This window comes from Castor canadensis, chromosome 14, assembly GCF_047511655.1.
Source record: "Castor canadensis chromosome 14, mCasCan1.hap1v2, whole genome shotgun sequence".
Lineage (NCBI taxonomy): Eukaryota > Metazoa > Chordata > Mammalia > Rodentia > Castoridae > Castor > Castor canadensis.
This window is the reverse complement of record NC_133399.1, coordinates 74,530,025-74,549,109: the sequence shown is the minus strand read 5'-3', so window position 1 is coordinate 74,549,109 and position 19,085 is coordinate 74,530,025. Positions and strand designations below refer to the sequence as shown.

Sequence of the window (19,085 nt, the reverse complement as noted above, 5' to 3'; positions counted from 1 at the left end):
CATAGCTGTTGCTGTAGCTTCTTGATGTTTTCTTCCCCTCTGATTTTTCCAGTCTTAAACACAACCTTTTCATGGCTTCTAGAAACAGTTATGGTACTCCCCTCACAAAGCCCCCTCCTGTCCTCTGCCACTGGGAGTACCTTAGTGACCTTATTCTCTAACATGCTTGCTTTCTATGCTATGCCCTCAAGTTGCTCTCTCATCTTATTGACTTAGTCATTCATTTAATTCACTCACTGACTAGGTATTGAGGGCCTATCAATAATTATAGCAGTGAATACATAAAAAGCTCCTACATTGATCCCACTTACAAACAAGGGAAATTCCTGAGAATAACATAACAATAACAAACAAATAATAATAAATAAAATAGTAAACAAATAAAAGTGTGAAATGATAAAGGACAAATGAGGAGAAAGATTTATTGTAGAATAGGTAACTAAGGAGAATCTCTTTCTAGAACAGATATTTTAGCTAATATCTGATGGTAAGAAGCCAGTCATGGAAATTCTAAGAGCAGAGACTTTCTGACAGAAGGAAGTCAAAGCAAAAACCTCACAGGAACCAATCTCAACTCATTATATACATGCAAGCCAACTTGACTTCTGGATGATTCCTAACATGTACTTTGCAATTTTTCCACTTTACCACCATTGTTCCCCTCAATTACCCTCTGCTGAAATAAAACTCATCCTTCAAGTCCTGATTCAAATGAAATCCTGAAGTTTTTTTCTTCATCAAAATAATGTTTTGTCTTGTGTCTTTTAGGTATATCTCTTTTTCTTTGGAGTTTTGACTGCATTTTATCACTCAAGTATCATTTATATACTCAATTTCATGCCTTCTGTTAAACTGTACATTTCCTGAGGACAAGATTTGCAAGATATTTTTCCGTTCTCTACAGGGATTGATATAAAGTCTTGTACACTAGAGGTGTATAAAAATATTTTCAGAATTTGAGAAAACTTACATATTTATTTAAGTTTCATATCACAGTTTGCAAACATTTAGTCCACATTGAGTGTAGCTTCCAACTGCCATCTAGGCAATGATCAAACTACTTCACAAGTATTCAGAGCTCTTTATGATCTGGCTTCTACCTACCACTCTGCAGCCTTGCTTGCATTTGATTTCTCTATTATCCAGTAACATTGAACTCTTTTCACTTCTAGTAATGGACCATGATGTTCCTCAGTCTTCATCTGTGCACATGTCATGGCCTCAACCTTCTCCATAACTGCAAAGCCTGCTAGTGCTTCCTATGTAGTTTAAGCAGCAGACCCTCTAGGAAACATTTCCTTATTTTGCACCTGCTTAAATGTAAATTAGCGGTCTATCCCATGTGCTCCTATCATGACACTGAGGGGAAATGAGTATTTATTTGTGTATTTATTTAGTCTTCCTAATACACTACAAGATGATTAAGGTAGGAAATGGACTACATGCTCACTCTTATATTCCCAGGGATAGATCAGTTCCTGGCAGTATTGAACACGTTCAATACATGTCTTTGAAAGAATAAGTGAATTGATCCGTTATAAGCTCTACAACAACATCTCTAATTCTATGCTACATCCCTGGTGCTTGAAACAGTGCTTGGGCTTGTGACCAGTACTCAATAAATGTTTGTTAAATAAATGACTAAAATGTTACAATTATCAATATCTATTTTCTCTTAGTTTTTCAAAATGATGCAAGATATAAAGAAAGATCTACAAAAATAAATAGAATGCAGTGTTTTATCTCTAAGAACTTCAGATCTTGTTGAGAAATAAAATACTTTAAAAATTGTAAGCAAACACCATATTTGTTCATAGATAACTCATAACTTTATTGACCAAAAAAATACATACAAACAACATAGTGTATCAGTTGATACAAAGCTAGATTGGGTTATTGAATATTTATAGGCAAATTTTGCATGTCTGAGCTTCAAGTCAGTCAACGTGATTGAAGATAATACCTCGCTTTGAGTGGAAGAAAAATGTGCAAGAGTGTGCTTAGATATTTTGGTGTCTATTGTCAAGTTATATGTGTCAAGAATAAAATATTATATATTCTCTTAAAAATTCAAACACTTTTATTTGTACCATTTAGTCCTGATTATGGGTATAAAATATAAAGCCAATTGAAGATACAGTCCATGCATTTTAGTAAACGTGCTTGTTTTGTGAAATAATAGGAAAATTATTGCTTATGGGTTATATCCTTTTATCTAGTAAAAAACTTCCTTCAAAAATTGCATAAGATTATGATGCCACTTAGCAACTGTGGTGGGTCCATTTTCCCTCTGTCTGTTAGAAAGACTGGAGACCAGAAAGTAGCAGGACAGAGAAAGCCTTTATTGGGAAGCAAAAGTAAAGGCTTCTTGAGAGTGAGAAGCAGATGCGGAAATCAGTGGTCTTCTAAAGTGCTCAGGAAGTTCTGGATCCCGTTAAGCTTCACTTTTCTTCCTCCCCCATGTCTGGGTGGTCTTTCTGGCATTCGCGCCAGGATTCTCCACTTTATTGGGTGAGATTTGGTGCTGAAGGACTTGTTGGGAATTGGTTGGGGGAAGTGTGAAGGTGGCCTCTTCATGCAGTCCTCAGGGAAGAAGACAGCTAATTCCTTTGTGGGCACTTTCTCCCATCACAGTCTTTAAAGTGGCCCCAGAAGTTCCCCTTTCAAATACATTATGCTGTTACTATACAGAATTTACTACAGCACCAAAACCATTTCCTTCCATACGCTTGAGTTATTATTTGGATTTAATTCACAAGTAGTGCTTATAGGGATCTGATAAGTGAAAAAGCACATACATATGAATAAAAGATTTCTTATTTTAATCAATTTTTTATTGTTGTGCTGGGTGGGGAGTACATTGTGGCATTTACAAAAGTTCTCACAATATATCAAATATGTCATACTTGAATTCACTCCCTCCATCATTCTTTCTCCCCCTTCCCTCACCCCACTCCTGGAGTAGTTTCAACAGTTATCATTTTTCCCTTCTGTTCTCTGATTTTGCAAAACAAAACAAAACAAAACAAAAATTATTTTTTGTTCATTTAAGATAGCTACACAGTGAGTTTCCTTGTAAAAAAATTTCTTAATGACATACATGGCTAAAAAACAATTGCTGAAACACAGCTTGAAATTTCTGGATTAAGCCTAACGCCTTACGGAGAGAAGGAAGGTTTCTTCTATATTCCTTGCCATTTGAAAAATTGCACCAAATGACATTGTATGCTATTCTCAGCTCTTTATTTTTCATTACAGTTTAGTTCATCACTACATACACATTCAAAACTGAGGGCATGGGGTGTCGATGTTTTGCTTAAGCACATTCCTTGACAGATTATGAGTCAAGTTTAGTTTTGTAAATTATCTTTGGAAAACCACTCTAGATACTTTGTAATGACAAAAATAAATCTCACTCCCATTAAATGGTTAGGGTGTTCATCAAATCAGAATAATAAATGGCATTGAGATGGATTACATTAATGTTGATATAATAGTTGATGTATTTTAACAGTATTCTTTTGTAAATCTGTTTAAAAGTGAATATTTATGTTAAAAGGAAATTACATCCAAATGTGGGTAGCTCTTATGTTGGTAGGTGTGATTCATGAGAGTACAGAAGGAAGGCTTTGTGCAAGACCAGTCAGCAATGCGGAAGGTTGGTGGAGTGAGCTCTGGGAGATGGGAATGAGAAACAATAACTCTATTTCCACACTACCACTGAGGAAAATTCTCCTCCGGAGAATATTTCTGGGCTCCTCAGTGGAGCCAAAGTATTTGGCCTTTGCTATTCCTGAGCCTATCTCCTGACTTTCTCTGTGGTCAATAGTCAGTGTCTCCTTTGGCAACAACTGTTCTTTCTTCCCTAAATTCCAACTATAGCCTGTGACATTCATCTGTGATGCAGCCAGCATAGTTTCCTTTTGATCTTATGGCCCTTGCTGTTCCTTGCTATCCTTGCTAAAAATATCATTTGAATCCTCTTTCCTAGAGGTAATATTTATCACATAAATTTTACCACACACTTCGAAGGTTCTTTACAACACATTGTCTACCTAAGCAAGTGGTATAATTGTCTTAGAAGAGAGACATCTTATCTAGATGGATAGAATATTTCTGTAAAGGATAATTAGCAGCTAAATTATTCTTCATTTTGTAATAATCTGTCAAGTCTTGACACCACAGCTTGTAGGCATATGTCAGCACCAGTGAACTAACCTGTAAGCAATACTTTTAAGAAAATGGTCACAATTACAGTATTCTCCCAAATTTTATTTGAAAATAGTAATTTACATATAAAATACTTAGCATAATATTGTATATGCTTTATACAAGTTAATAAATGAAACTATTATAATCAATGTTTTAAAATTTAGATTATTATTAGCAACTGAAATTCTAGGCAAAGGGCAAGTAGGACCTGCACTGCATAGTTATTTGATGGGATCAGCATATTGAAAAGTAGAGTAATTGCCCATCATGATTTCCTCAGGACAAATGTAACATACATACATATTAATTAATTAATAGTACACCCTTTCACTCTCAAAGTTTCTGTGTCTTTCTAGGAGGCAGAATCAAAGAGTTTGGTGATGAGAAGCACAATTCTTCTGTTGTCAGATGAACCTGACAATAAAGAAAACATATTTACTCACATGGAAATCTAGGCAAGAGTAAATAGTGATGTCTCCTTCCACTAAACTGAGTAAATTGATTAGGAATGAGCCTGTCAACACTTCAGAGGTTGAGAGCTTCTGGCATAACATGTAAATATATATACAGGTAGGTGCCCCCAGGAACTGTGATGAGGCTCTGGGACAGGACTGTAGTCTATAGCTTAGAACAAGATCAGCTAGCAAAGGCAGGCACACACAGGCCTCACAAAGGTCAGATTTCCAGGGAACCTATGAGGTCAGATACAAAGCACAGAATATTGAGAAAGGAAGGCACCATGTAGAAAATACAATAAAAACCCTTAACATTTATTAAATGCTACTTAATTTAAGTGCATTTTCTCTTTCAATTCCTGATACAGAATTCGGCTTCAGTCTTAAATTCAAGTCTTGCCTCTCTCACCTGCATGCCCAAGTTATTTAACTTCATCATAACTCAGTTTCCTGGTTTTTACACTTGGTCTTAGCCAAAAAGTATAAAAGCAATAATTTCCTGGTTTTTAAAGTAGAAAAAGGAATAACTAACTCATTGGGTGGTTGTAAAGATTGAATGAAGAAATGTATATACATATATATGTATGTACATATGTATACACTATATATATTATATATATATATATATGCACATATATACAAACACATGGAACCTAGCAGATAGGAAAAGCCATTAATGTTATTATTATTATGGTGATTATGAGAAATGTAATTTGAAAAGAACTTTCATTTTGGAAGCAAAGATGAAGTCCAGATTCTTCCATGAGGGTTCAAATTGGAGCTAGGTTGTCAGGTAAACTTACTCCTAAATCACTTGATCTGGAACCTTCTAAAGTCACCCAAGCTAATGTGAGGCACATAAGTTGGGATAAAGCTCAAGCAATCAAGGACAGGTGCTTCAGGTGTGGATTAAGAAGAGGTGTAAGATATAGGAAAAAAATAATCATTGCTAGTATGTTTGACATTTATGTCAAATAAGTGTATGTTTGATATTTGTCCTCTAGAAAGTCCCATATGTTCACAGGGTATTAATGTTATGCAGGATTTGCCATTAAATTAGGTTTGCAGTAAAGATGAGAGATGGACACCCTTAAACATGCTGAAATGGCTCTTATTTTTTCCTGGAAGCAGAATAGGTGTGTAATGTGACAAATTTAAGGATTTTGTAAAGTGACAAATTTAGACATTATATGAAGTTAATTAAATGAATGTAATAAAACTGATTACTTCAATTTTGTTTTTAATTATTACATTAACTTTTAAATTTCAAAAACCATATATCCCACTCCATTTTTTTAATGTTTGGTCATTGACAAGCATTTAATTCAATGTAACAAGGGAGTCTCACAAGACAAAGGCTACACTTACCTACAAATCTTCTTCAGACCTGAAACTTTGAAGCTAGTGTAGGAAGGAGAACAGAATACACTGGAATTAATGGACACAGGCAAGGATTTCCCCATTAGAACTCAAATGGCTCAGCAACTAAGAGAAAGGATTGACAAATGGGGCTACATGAAACAAAAGCTTCTGCACAACAAAAGAAATGGTCACCAAGATTGAGCAGGCAGCCCACAGAATGGGAGAAAATCTTTGTTTGCTATACATCTGACAAGGGATTAATAACCAGAATATAAAAGGAGCTCAAACACTAAATTAAAAAAAAATGACCCAATAAAAAATGGGCAAATGAACTGAATAGAGCTTTTTCAAAGGAAGAAGCCCAAATGGCCAAAAAATCACAGGAACAAATGGTCAACATTTCTGGCCATAAAGGAAATGCAAATCAAAACCACATTAAGATTCCACCTCACTCCTGTTAGAATGGCTATTGTCAAGAACACAAAAAACAAATATTGGCGAGGATGTGGGGCAAAAGGAACCCTTATACATTGTTGGTGAACATGTAAATTAGTACAAGAAAACAGTACGGAGGCTCCTCAAAAAACTAAAAACAGAACTGCCATATGATCCAGCAATACCACTGCTAGGGATATACCCATAGGAATGCGAGTCAGGGTGCAATAACATCGCCCACGCACCCATGTTCATTGCAGCACTATTCACAATAGCTAAACTATGGAAACAGCCAAGATGCCCCACTACTGACGAATGGATTAAGAATATGTGATATTTATACACAATGGAATTTTATTCAGCCACAAAGAATAATGAAATTTTGTCATTTCCAGGTAAATGGATGGAACTAAAGAACATCTTAAGTTCAGGTTCAGAAGATCAAAAGCCATGTTTTCTCTCATAGGTAGGATATAGATCCAATACAAATACAACAATATTATGAAAAACTTGTCACACTGAAGGAAGGGCACATATGGCAGGGGGAGAATAAAGGAAGGAAGTTATAAAGGTGAATATGGTTGATGTACTACTTTCTGTCCAAGAATGAATATAGAACTCTTAAAATGATTGAAACCACCATAAGAAAGGGACTAAGTTAGGAAGAAGAAAAATGTAGATGGAGCAAATTGGACTATAATACATATAAATGTGGAAGTGCCACAAGGAAACTCCCTGTGTAGCTATCTTGAACAAATAAAAATGTTTTTTTTTTTACAAAATCTGCTGGCAGGGTTGGTACCATTGGGAGGGGGGAGGATGTGAGGAAAGGGTGTGGGAGAGTGAATATGGTGAAAATCCTATGTACACATGTATGTAAGTGGAAAAATGAGATCTGTAGAAACTATTCCAGGAATGGGGGAGGGGGAAAAAAGAGAATGATGAAGGTGATGAATTCAACTCTGATATATTGTAAGAACATTTGTAAATATCACGATGTTTTATTGTATTAGTTTAGCACAGAAATGCAAAAGTCTATAAAACAATGTGTTCCTGCACATTGAATCTTATGCATACAGCTTCATAATACACAGGAATTTGAAAGCCACTTCATCGAAGGACAGAACCAAAGCCAATGTTTATGTGAATATTTTTGTGGAGTTTTTTAAAACTATACTGGGGATTGAACTCAAGGCATCATGCTTGCTATACAAAGGCTTTACTACTTGAGCCACATCCATAGCCCTTATGTGCACACTTGCTGTCAATTGTGTTCCAGATCTAAGAGTCATTTCTGAGGAAGCAAGGACTCTGTGTTGTCAGGTTTACAACATTTACATACTATACAGGTGCTATCTTTGATTACGCATATATTTGAAAGAGAAAACAGATTTGCTGTAGAGTACATGTTCTACTTTTATACCACGAGCACAATATTATCAACTATTTATTCTGCAGCCATTCACATCAGTGGTTTAGTATTTCTATGATATGCATAAAGATGACTCACATTTGCTCTGTTCCACCTGATTGTACTATGACTCAGCTGAAAGTTCTGTATCTCTGGCTCTGAAATTTATTACCTTATCTTATGCATTCTGTTCAGACAGATTCCAACCAAACAGAAAATGTAAGGCTAAACACTCAAAGTGAGCTAACATGAGGGTACAGAGGGATCACATTTCTCTGAGTATGTGGTCAGAACTGTGTCTTAAAGTAGGAAGTGGCATTTGGAGAAAGCATAATCTGTGTATGTTAGATTGCCCATAATAAAACTTTTCTTTTCCTCCAAGTGAAAGGCTGGATGCTGAACTCAGGACTTGTGGAGCACCTTGCAGGCACTGTACACATGGATGCTTGGGACCAGGTATGGCTGGGAACATCCAAGAAGCTTTGTGTAACCTTCTGAGAAAATATGTTATACTTCTTAAATAAGATGCTTCTTTCCTCTGAAGGAGCCACATCTTCCTAGGGCAATTAACGTCACCGGTCCAATAGAGCGGTGCTCAGAAAATGCTGAAGGAAGACTGGTGCAGACACCAGGCATCAGTACTCACCACCACACTAGCCGAAACCCTGCACAAATCAGGAGTGATTCAGTTTATGAGAAGTCTCAATGTGTTCAGCTTCTACTTCAGAGCAGATGTAACAGCTGTTCCCTTCTAGTGTAATGAAGTTGACCACCACAAAATTAACTCCTTTCCAAGAAAACAGTCTTTCAGAGTTGAAAATTTTTCTGAAGTGTTGTGCTCTGTATTTGTTCATCTGACAGTGGAAATCATTGTCAAAGTTGCCAGTAACCACCTTCAGCTGCACAGACTTGGGTGTCTGGACATTTTCTGAAGCTGCTCCACATCAACCACCAAGGCATGGGAGGAGCTCCACTCCCTTCGTCAAAGATGTTCCCAAGAATGAAGGCTATTTCTAGTTAGAGCAAGCACAGAATTGTCTGCAAGGTTCTCTCCATTTGGCATTTCCTTCAGAATTTGTCCAACTGGTGTCCTCTATTTCCCCCAAGCAAATGGTGATGTCAGCCAAAAACTGTTTTCAACACAAGCTTCTGTTCAACCCCACAGGCTGAAGATTTTACTGCAGGCCAATCACACCAACTTATTACTAAGTGAGAGATTAAAAGTTCACAAAACTGAAGTCCAGAGAAGACAAGTGCAGTAAGTTTCTATAGAAATGAACTCCTCTTAAAAAACTAAAATTCTTCCCTCCTAGTCCCCATCTTATCAGAGACATTCCTCCTGCCCAGGTTATTGACAAGAGAGTCAATTTCATCAAGAATTCACCATGGGAAAACCGTGGAGCCCTGAAGAGGGAAAAGACAGCATCTTGGAATGCTATTCATAGACTGAGCCTGGTATGAGGACTCGAGGTTGGCATCTGCCCTGGAAATCAAAGTGTGTTTATCTATCCTGAAGCAGTGCCTGTCTCTAGGCAGGAGACACACAAGGCAGTACCTTCCCCAAGATCAGTCTAGCATCTCACCAGCTTCCTGTTTCCACAACTGTCTGTCACTCAGTTTTGATTTTGAAGAAACCTTTTCCCTTACCAGAGAAAATACAAATAATGTGAATCTGTAAAGAATATATTCCTGATACAAAATTCACTTCGGTTCATTGACTGGCTTAACATATTGAATTCTTGCCATTAAGAAAGTGCTCAGTTGAACCTCATTTTCCTTTGTGTTGCCAAGCTGCTGAAAAGTCAACAATAAAATAAAGTGAAAACACAGTAGCTGACTGATCTCCAACAGTCTCATAAAACCTTAATTTGTTGTTGCCAATTGCTTGAAAAGCAAGTTTGATCTTTAGAGATATGGTTCCAAAGACTTACATAAAGGCACAAAGAATCAATTATCTCTCAAAGTAAGAACATCTCAAATGCTCTATTCAGTGTGATTTGGAATCTATCAGAGAAGACCAGTTACTATTTCTTTGGATAACAGAAAATTCTTCCAAGTCTCCATATTGAAGCTTCATAGTAAATATAAAAATCATTGGACTCCAAAATAAATTGGCTTAACAATTTCACATTATAACCAAAATACAACTATTTATTGATACCATCCATTATTGACCAAATACATATATCCATTGGATTCTATGCCCAGTTCATTCCACATTTCTGGGAATTACTTTGCATATCCTTAATGCATTTACATGTCACAACAGAAGTAGTCATGTTTTTATAAGATTACCTTATCTCCCTGGTCATAAGCAATTTGCCCAAGGATGGATCCTTGACTCAAATGAGGTCTTTTCCCAAAAATGTTACATTGGAGCCAAGCAAGATTTTATTGGGTGTCTTTTGAGAATACTGAACAAGAACAAGTAAACTTGGAATTTGTCATAGGCAAGCTTTCAAACCTGTGGACTGAATAAAAGATAGTGTCAGGCTTAGGCATGCAAAGAAAGAAGAGATATAAAAGATAGAACCTCATTATTCTGCTGCCTGGACTATTCCTGACACCCTGATGCATTCTTCTCCTTTAGTCTCATGTAAAACTATAATCTTCTGTGGAATTTTCTCATCTATCTGAACTAGGTAGATATATATTCATATTTCTTGCAACCAGAACTTGTTACTGATGCCTACTGGGATCCCATGGAGCACTTGAAAAAATAACCACAGGCATTTACCTCTGGAAAGGACCTTCCATGACCTGTTATTTCAGTATTTTTAAAGGACATTGAGTAAACAAAAAAAGATTGTGTATCAGTAAATGGGTTTACATATAACTGAGTAAAATAAAGCTGAACTACTTTTCTGCTGTGATTGGTAGAGCCTTTAAAATTTTTATTGTGTAGAATTTTGCACCTTTATATGGTTATGTAATTTAACTTGCTCTTATAAGGTCATGGCCAGAGAAGAATGTAATTTCAGACTCTTTTTCTATCTTCTTCTCTTGCCATATGCTGCCTTTTTAAAATCATAGACAACAGACATGGAAAAGTAAACAATGTATTCAAAACATGCAGCCAACTCAGGAGCCATAAGTCCAGGTTTCAAATTCTGGTTCTGCTTCTTTTCAGCTGTGATATTGGATGAGGATATGAGTCTGTCTTGCCTTAGTACTCTCATCTGCAAAATGGAGATTCTTTAAGTATTTGTTTCTCATGGTATTTGTGATGAGTAAATGATTTAATAACTGAGCAGCAGAAACTGCAAAGTTGTTCACTTATAATCCATTCTAGCCACATCCTCATGACCCTTCCTGCATTCCTAAGGGGGTATTGACAAAGCTGCATTTCTTAACTCTGTCTTCAGTCATGTTCTGGATACAACTAGGAGAGGAAAGATGAGAAAAGTCAGATCACTGCTCTCTTGTGAAAATGAACTATGTGGGAAGAAGGACAGATTGTGGAGTCCACAAATGCTATAGGAAAGAGAATGATGGTGGAACTGGAGACCCAAACCAGAGACATCTCACTCAGCAAGAGGTGGTCCCTGAATACGCAAGGAACAGCAGTTCCTGCAGAGACACCAAATTGTACTGATATTTTAGAGTCCCCAAAGGCAAGGTCAAGACTTCCCAATGATTCTGCAATGCATTTAATACCTATGATAGATCTGTTCTTCTTAAACTTGCCAAAGATTGGATTCTTAGAAAACTGTCTGAAAAGACTGAAAACAAAAACAGCAAAAAACATGTTTTTACAATATTGCATGGGATCAAGTGTACAAAGTATTCACATCATACCTTGTATGACTATTATTTGTTGGACACAGCAACATTTTAGGATGCACTAATTACCATCTAAGGATCCCAAAGTAGTAAATATGACTCTCAAAGTATAAAATTGGACAAGGAAGAACATGTATTGGAAAGAAATGGAATTACATGATTGAGCTTGACATCTCTTTATTAAAGGAGCTGTATTTAAGTTGCTTTATCTAAATATGAGACCAATATTTCCAGAGAGAAGGAGAGAGAAACAGATGGAGACAGACAGAAAAGAAATGTGGACTTGGAGCTCATAGAAGACTGAGAATGATGTAATAACACTTCTTTGTTAATTTCCTTTGCAGAACCTAAACTGTGAATCTTACAAATTACTTAGGCATACAAGAAATGAGTTCAAAGAAGAAAATCTGTTGATATCATCGGAAAATGCTAAAAATGGAACATTCATGGAAATCAAATTACTCTTGATTAATATGCCTTCAATTTATATTAAATTTTGATAGTAGCATATCAATAAACACTAAAAGTTTCTCTAAAATCCTTTTCTTCAATATTAGGGGTTTTAAAAAATTTATTCATTTATTCACATGTGCATACATTGTTTGGGTCATTTCTCCCCTCTGCCCTCCTCCCTCACCCTCTCCCACCCCACCCCCTCGCTTCCAAGCAGAACCTGAGCTGTCCTTATCTCTAATTTTGTTGAAGAGAAGACATAAGCATAATAAGAAAGACAAAGTATTTTTGCCATTTGAGTTAAGGATAGCTATACACAGCGATTCCTAGCATTGCTTCCATATGCAAATGTGTTATAACCCATGTTGATTCATCTCTAACTGATCTTTACACTGGTTTCTGATCCCCTTCTCGTGGTGTTGACCTCTGTCATTTTAAGGTTTCTGTATTAGTTCCTCTGGAGTAGGAACATCAAACGCTTTCATGTTTTGGGTTTTCTACCTATCCCCACACTCCCGCATATGCTCTCATGTGACCCAAGTCTGGCAGCAAGGCAACAGCTTGGCAGGCCAGCAGGTGGGTAGAGGCAGCCTGGGGGTGCTTTTAGTATATTGTGATGTTTAGAAGCCTTCCAGGGGTTAGGGGCTCAGGGTGCCGAAATTTCAGCTCTTCCTAGTGTTTTACCTCTGTCAAGTATGTCTCCAGCGTCTCAGCAAGGTCCTTGATTCCCAGAGCTCACGCAGTCTGCATCTACATCCCAGTCGCCATTTTGGATCCTCAATATTATGTTTTTAAATTAAAATATTGTAGAATTTAAATTTTTATTTGAATAATATAAGACTATTTCAAATTTATATAACACTCAATAAATGCCTTTCTTCTTTATCCCAGCTTCTCCTCTTATTTTCTACAAAATCGTAAATTATTTTTCTAGTCCTAGAAGTGTGGTTCAAGTGGTAGAACACCTGCCTAATATAGTTTTCCTCTTTATCCAAACATAAGTAGTCATTATAAGCTTCATGTTATTACTTAATATTACCAGTTATATGGGTATGAAAACATGAAACAAGTATACCAGGATCAAAAAAAGATAAGTGACTAAAAGGTATTGTAGTTTATTCAAACATGCACTTTATTAAAAAACAATAAATAATACATTTACATAGATGACTGTTTTTAGTTACTTTGAGTCTTCAAAAGAAAAAAGAGAAATGCAATCTTTGTAGATACTGCTGTGAAAACTTATCTATGGTGTTACTTTTTTTTTTTTTTTAGTTTTTGGTAGTATTGGGAGGTTGAACTCAGGGCCTTGTGCTTGTTAGGCAGGTACTTTACCACTTGAGCCACTCTGCCAGGTGGTGTCACTGTTTTAAAGTAACTTTATTAAAGCTGGTGTTTCCAGTTCACCATAGAAGGGGTGGTATCACCCATGAAGTTACTTAAGTAGACCCTGGGAGCCCTTCCTTTGTATCATGTTTCTTTATCTCACACCAACCTGTCATCCTGTCCTATAATTCCACTTCCCAATTCCACAATATTTGCTCTAGATTAGAATCCCATTGTCCATTGTCTCATAGCAAAGACTGTAAAATTCCTTTAGTATAATTTATATCAAATCACTGCAGATCTTGTGATTTTTCATCTTTGTAATGTTATGAGAACCAAAATAAACACATAATAGACTTTAATTTTAATAAGTTATGCTTAATTGTATATGACCACAAAGCAAAGCCCCTCAGGTTGGATTATCACATGTAATTGTCACAATAATTCAGAATCTGGTGTCCTTCACCACACACATAGCGAACATCAGACTCAGAATCTCAAACAAATTCTGTGCCAGTTAAGAGGAAATTCATTAATATTGGATGAAGATCAAAATCTTTTTAATATGAGCTCAAAGAGTGCTTAATCTACTCCTGAATCATGAAATGAGGGGAGAGATGGGATTTGTTAACTAACATTCACCACGGACGTAGGCTGTCAGATTTGCTAACTAACATTCACCGCAGAAGTTGGCTTTCATATAAAATATCTAGAAGAATCAAAGCAGCAATTTTGTAGATGACAGGGTGGTTTAAAATTGAGATAAACAAGAAAATACATCCTATACACTGTTTGAAAGCAATAATCTTAGAAAGCAGTCCATCAGAAAAAAAAATCACAGTGAAAACACAAGTGGTAAGATTCCGCTTTCATTTTTCCTTATATTCTCAACAAAGTAGGCCATTCTTTTAGTCATCTTAAACTTTAAATTTATTTTGCACAAAATTTTGCATAAATCCACTCTGAACACCATTTAGGATAAGTGAATCCAAGCAAAAATTAAGAGGATCTCGATGATCACATGTTCTTTGACATGACTCCATGTTTACATGATGTGATTTCACATGATGTTTACACCAGTATATTCTAGTGGTCTTACTGGGGCATTAATTTGATGTGATATTGAAGTTCAGACTGCAAGAGGTCCCAGAAGGTGATAATTGGCCAAAGAGACACTTCTCCTTCACAGGAAACTTCTATTTGCACCTGAGAGACATCTTCTTCAGGCAATACAAAAAGGCTATGAAAATCCAGTTTCCAACCGGACCCACTGGGATCACTGGTTTCTGGGTCCCCCTGCATGCCCCCATGCAGCTTTTCTCTTCTCTTCTCTACAAATAAAATCTTTCCCACCTCTGCTGCTGGAGTCTGCCTGTGCTTTCATTCTCAGAATGGACTCAAGAACCCCGAACACCTGAAATTCCTGCATGTGTCATCTGTGCATCAATATGATAAACATTTAAAGAACTGGGAAAAGATTTGGCATTGAAGAAAATCTAAGAAACAATGGGTATATTGGTAGGGACAGAACTTCCCCACCACTATTGTACCACAGATTATAGGAGAGCTAAGAGGTTTAGAACGTCTTAGTCCTTGGGGGTTTCTGAGTAGAACACTGTGAAGCTAGAAGAAGGTATGATCAGTCTCATTTATATTTCCCAGAATGCTGAACAAATTGTGCTCTTTTCCATGAGTGCCAGGACAAAATAAAAAGAGTTGGAGTATTAAGTTAGGGTTTCTGGTTGTTGGAAATAGATATTTTGATAAAGTGAACAAAAAAGTGAACCCATTGTTGATAGTACCATGAAGTTACATATAATATGTGAAAACATACATTTTCAAGGGGCAGTATAAGGTTTTATTAGAATTGGACATTGGGTGGTCATAAGCATCTAGATTAGTTCTACTCTGGATAAACAAAGGTAAAGAGGAAATTTTTAAATAGGGAAAGTATTAGTAAAGCTTATTAAGAAAGAAATATAGTATAACAGGATAAAAATGGGACAATAGAAAAAGGGAGAAACATTTCTTGGCCCCCATGAAGGAAATGGGAGTAAAGACTCCATAAACAGGATTTTAGGGTTTTATTTACAATTGTTTTGCTTTGATTTGATTAGACTTTGTTTTTTCTTCACTTAAGTCTCAGAATTTTGTATATTTATTATAAACCATAATATATATATATATATATATATATATATATTTCCTATCTATTGTCAAAAACAATAACTACTCAGGCACTAAACCCTTATTCACTATTCAATTCAAAGATCTACTGCTCTAAGAAGGTAATTTTGGTAAACTTGCTTTAAATTTGCTTAAAGGATTTGTTTTTAAACATTTCAAATGCTTTTAAATAAAATCAAAATCAAGAGCAATATGGAAACACAATTAGCAATTTTAACAAGCAGATGTAAATAATCAAGACTGAATTGGTAACCATCATTTCAGTTTTGCATTAGCTTATTTTTTTATTACTCTAGTAGAAATTGGAAGAGTGAAAATGAGTAGAGATGAAAACTATAGGTGTTTTCTCTAAGCATAATGTATGCTTAACAAATGAAATGGTTTAAATTCTTTAATTGTATGAAATACTACCAGAACTAAGACTCCACCTGAAGCAACCTACTGTTTTAAACACATATTAGAAATAATGAATAAACAATGGTAAGGTGAAAAGTAATTTACCTTGGGTTATGTTCTTCGTTGATTCTTTTCATTCAAGCGAATGTCACCACTATCCTCCAAGTTGATCAGCGCACCTGCTTATTTCCCCAGACCAGTCCAACATGAAATTTTATGTGGATTCCATGTCCAAATTCACTCAGCTCCCTCTCTTTCTATTTTACTGTTTTAGTTCAAGCCATTATCTTCTGCTCTGCCATGGTGGCATTCACTCACATGTTTCTTGTAAACCTCAAGTTTTCTTTTAAAGTACATAATCTTCAAACAGGAGTCAAAATGAAAGCAGCCAATCAAAGGCTTACATATGTTTCTGCCATGCATCTTTCAATATAATTCCAATAACATTTTTTAAATTAAAATTTCTGCTTCTAACTTTGGCCTATAATGCATTCTCTACTCTGTTCCCTGTTGTATCTCTCTCTCATTTCAACCTCTTATCCTCTTTCCAGAATATAGCAAGTTCCTTCCTACCTGAGGGCTTTTGCACATGTTCATTATGGGTTTAGAAAGTCCTTCAACTGCTGTTTGCAAATTTTTCCACTTCTCATCTGTCAGGTCTCAACCTCAATTACTCATCTTTGAGGGTTTTGACTATGAATCAAATGATTCTTTCCATTCCTCCAGGCCCCCAATATTCTCTGTTAAGGCACCTTGTTTGTTTCCTTTATAGAATTTCAGATTTTTAGCTTATAGAATGCCATGTTTATTTGTTTATTATTTGTGTACCAAAGCAGGGGATAACTCTTATAAAGACAGACACATTTTTTGCTATATTCAAAACCATGTACTCAGCACCTACCTACTTGTCTTTCTTATAACAATGCTTTACACGTATTTGTTGAATAAGTGGTTACTAAGTCTCTGCCTTCCTTATACATTTTTCAAAGAAGAAAACACTTCTTATCTTATAGCTAGTTCCTGAATCTTCCAAAGCACTGAAAGATCTTGAGACATACCTGTTCTTATTTTATAATTGACTCAATGGAAGGCAAAGAGAAATTTTTTCTATGTGTTAAATCCTAAGGGAGCTGGTCTATGTAATTCATGCTGAGCTATTAGGTAGTAAAAGTGGCAGCAAGAGCTTTGATGGTGTTGTAATTTCACACTTAGATGTCATTTCTAAGGAGGTGTCCTCTAGAAAATGAACAATTATTAAGGTCATGTAAATGCTGTGTTTTAGTTAGTTTAAAATATCTTATAGGAAAATACATATTTAAAGCCAACCACTTTCTTATTTTTTCCTCTTGGAAAGACGGTGACTGTTATGTATTTGATAGTATATTTCTGCTGTCTCCCAACAGTCATTTACTCAATGGAGAACCTTCTCAGGTAGCATAGTCAATGGCTACTTGAACTTTTGCTAAATGTTTTTTGGAATCTTTCTTTTACTCCAAAGGTCTCCAGTTTTCACAGTATTACAATTTAAATGTGAGTTTATTTTCACCCCTGAAAGCTAGCAAAATAAATAGAATGAACAACTTTTTTCAATCATACTTTTCTAAAACGTGTGCAGTAAAAATTCCAAACAATTAAACAAAGAATATATCGTGAAATCTCCCAGTAATCATTTTTAAAATGTTTACATTTAGGTGCATATTTTGAAAGACAGATCCAATTAACTTTGCTTATAAATATTCATTCAACTTAATGGGTCATTATTAAAATATGGAGTGTTATTTCAATTAACATTTACACATGAGAATAAAGCTTTGGCATTTTAGACACATTTGATGCTGGAGACATCTGATATAAATATAAAACATAAATGACAATAAGAGGATCAAAACATGGAACAGCTTGAAATTTATTGTGCATTAGTCATAAACTGCTCATCTTGATCTTTTGAAATAATATTTAAATGAATATTTACAATCTCTTATGAAACACAAAGATTTGAATCACCTGCCAGTAGTAAAATTACAACAATAAGTTAGGATTTGCCTACACCTTCCATGTAGTTTGTTAGGCTGACATAACAAGGTGACATACCAGGAAAAAATTGTTGCCTCAGCATTTTGGATACTAGAGGTCCAAGGCAAGATATTATCAGAATTGGCTTCTTCTGAGGGCAGTGAGGGAGAATCTATTCCTGAGTCTCACACAACTTCTGGTGGTTGGCTGGTGATTTTTTATATTTCTTATCTTATAGAAGCAACATTCTGATTTCTGTCCTCATCTTCACATGGTTTTACCTTGTGCACATTGTTCTGTGTCTAAGTATTTGCTTTTTTATAAGAACATAGTTATACTGAATTATGGCTCATCCTCACGACATCATTTTAATTAAACATTTTCAATAAGCCTGTTTCAAATAAAGCCATATTTTGAGATCCTATGTGTTAGCATTCCTACAAACAAATTTTGCAAAAAGAAATCTAACCTTTAACATTTAACATGTTAAACACTTTCCTTTTATTTTCTCTTTTAATTTCCATGCTATCCCGTAAAAGATATTATTATTCTCACTTGTTAAGAAAACAGACTTCATGGGTTATGTAAATTACCCAGAATCACACAAGTGGCAAGTACCAGATCCAGGAGGCAAAACTAGTATTAATTGTCTAAACCACAATTCTAAGAATAGCATTTTGAAACAAAATACTACTTTGAAAAGGTATTTAATGACATATGTCTGAAAGTAGAAATATTCATTATCAAAAAGTTATCACTCAAAATGTTGTACAATAGAGAAATAAACCAAAATGAGTAACAGAAGAGAGAAAAATGGTAGGGATAGAGAGATGGCATTCAGATATTTCAAAGAAATATTAGTGTTTATCCCTCAAAGCTTTTTTTTTTTCTTTTTGATGCCTTCTCTGTTGCAAGGGGATAAGTAGTAAATAGAAAGTAATATCCAAGGTAGTATTTCCTAAGTCATAACTCAAAAAACCCAATGTAACAAAGACACAGGCTTATAAATGATCAAATCCTATAAAACTATGCCTCTAATTCAAATAGCTCTT

At 35.5% G+C, this 19,085-nt stretch overlaps 1 pseudogene; it reads right to left on the bottom strand.

Moving 5' to 3' along the window:
- Positions 1 to 8,549: 8,549 nt before the first annotated feature.
- Positions 8,550 to 16,617, bottom strand: LOC109676986 (metallophosphoesterase 1-like; annotated as a pseudogene).
- Positions 16,618 to 19,085: the final 2,468 nt, after the last annotated feature.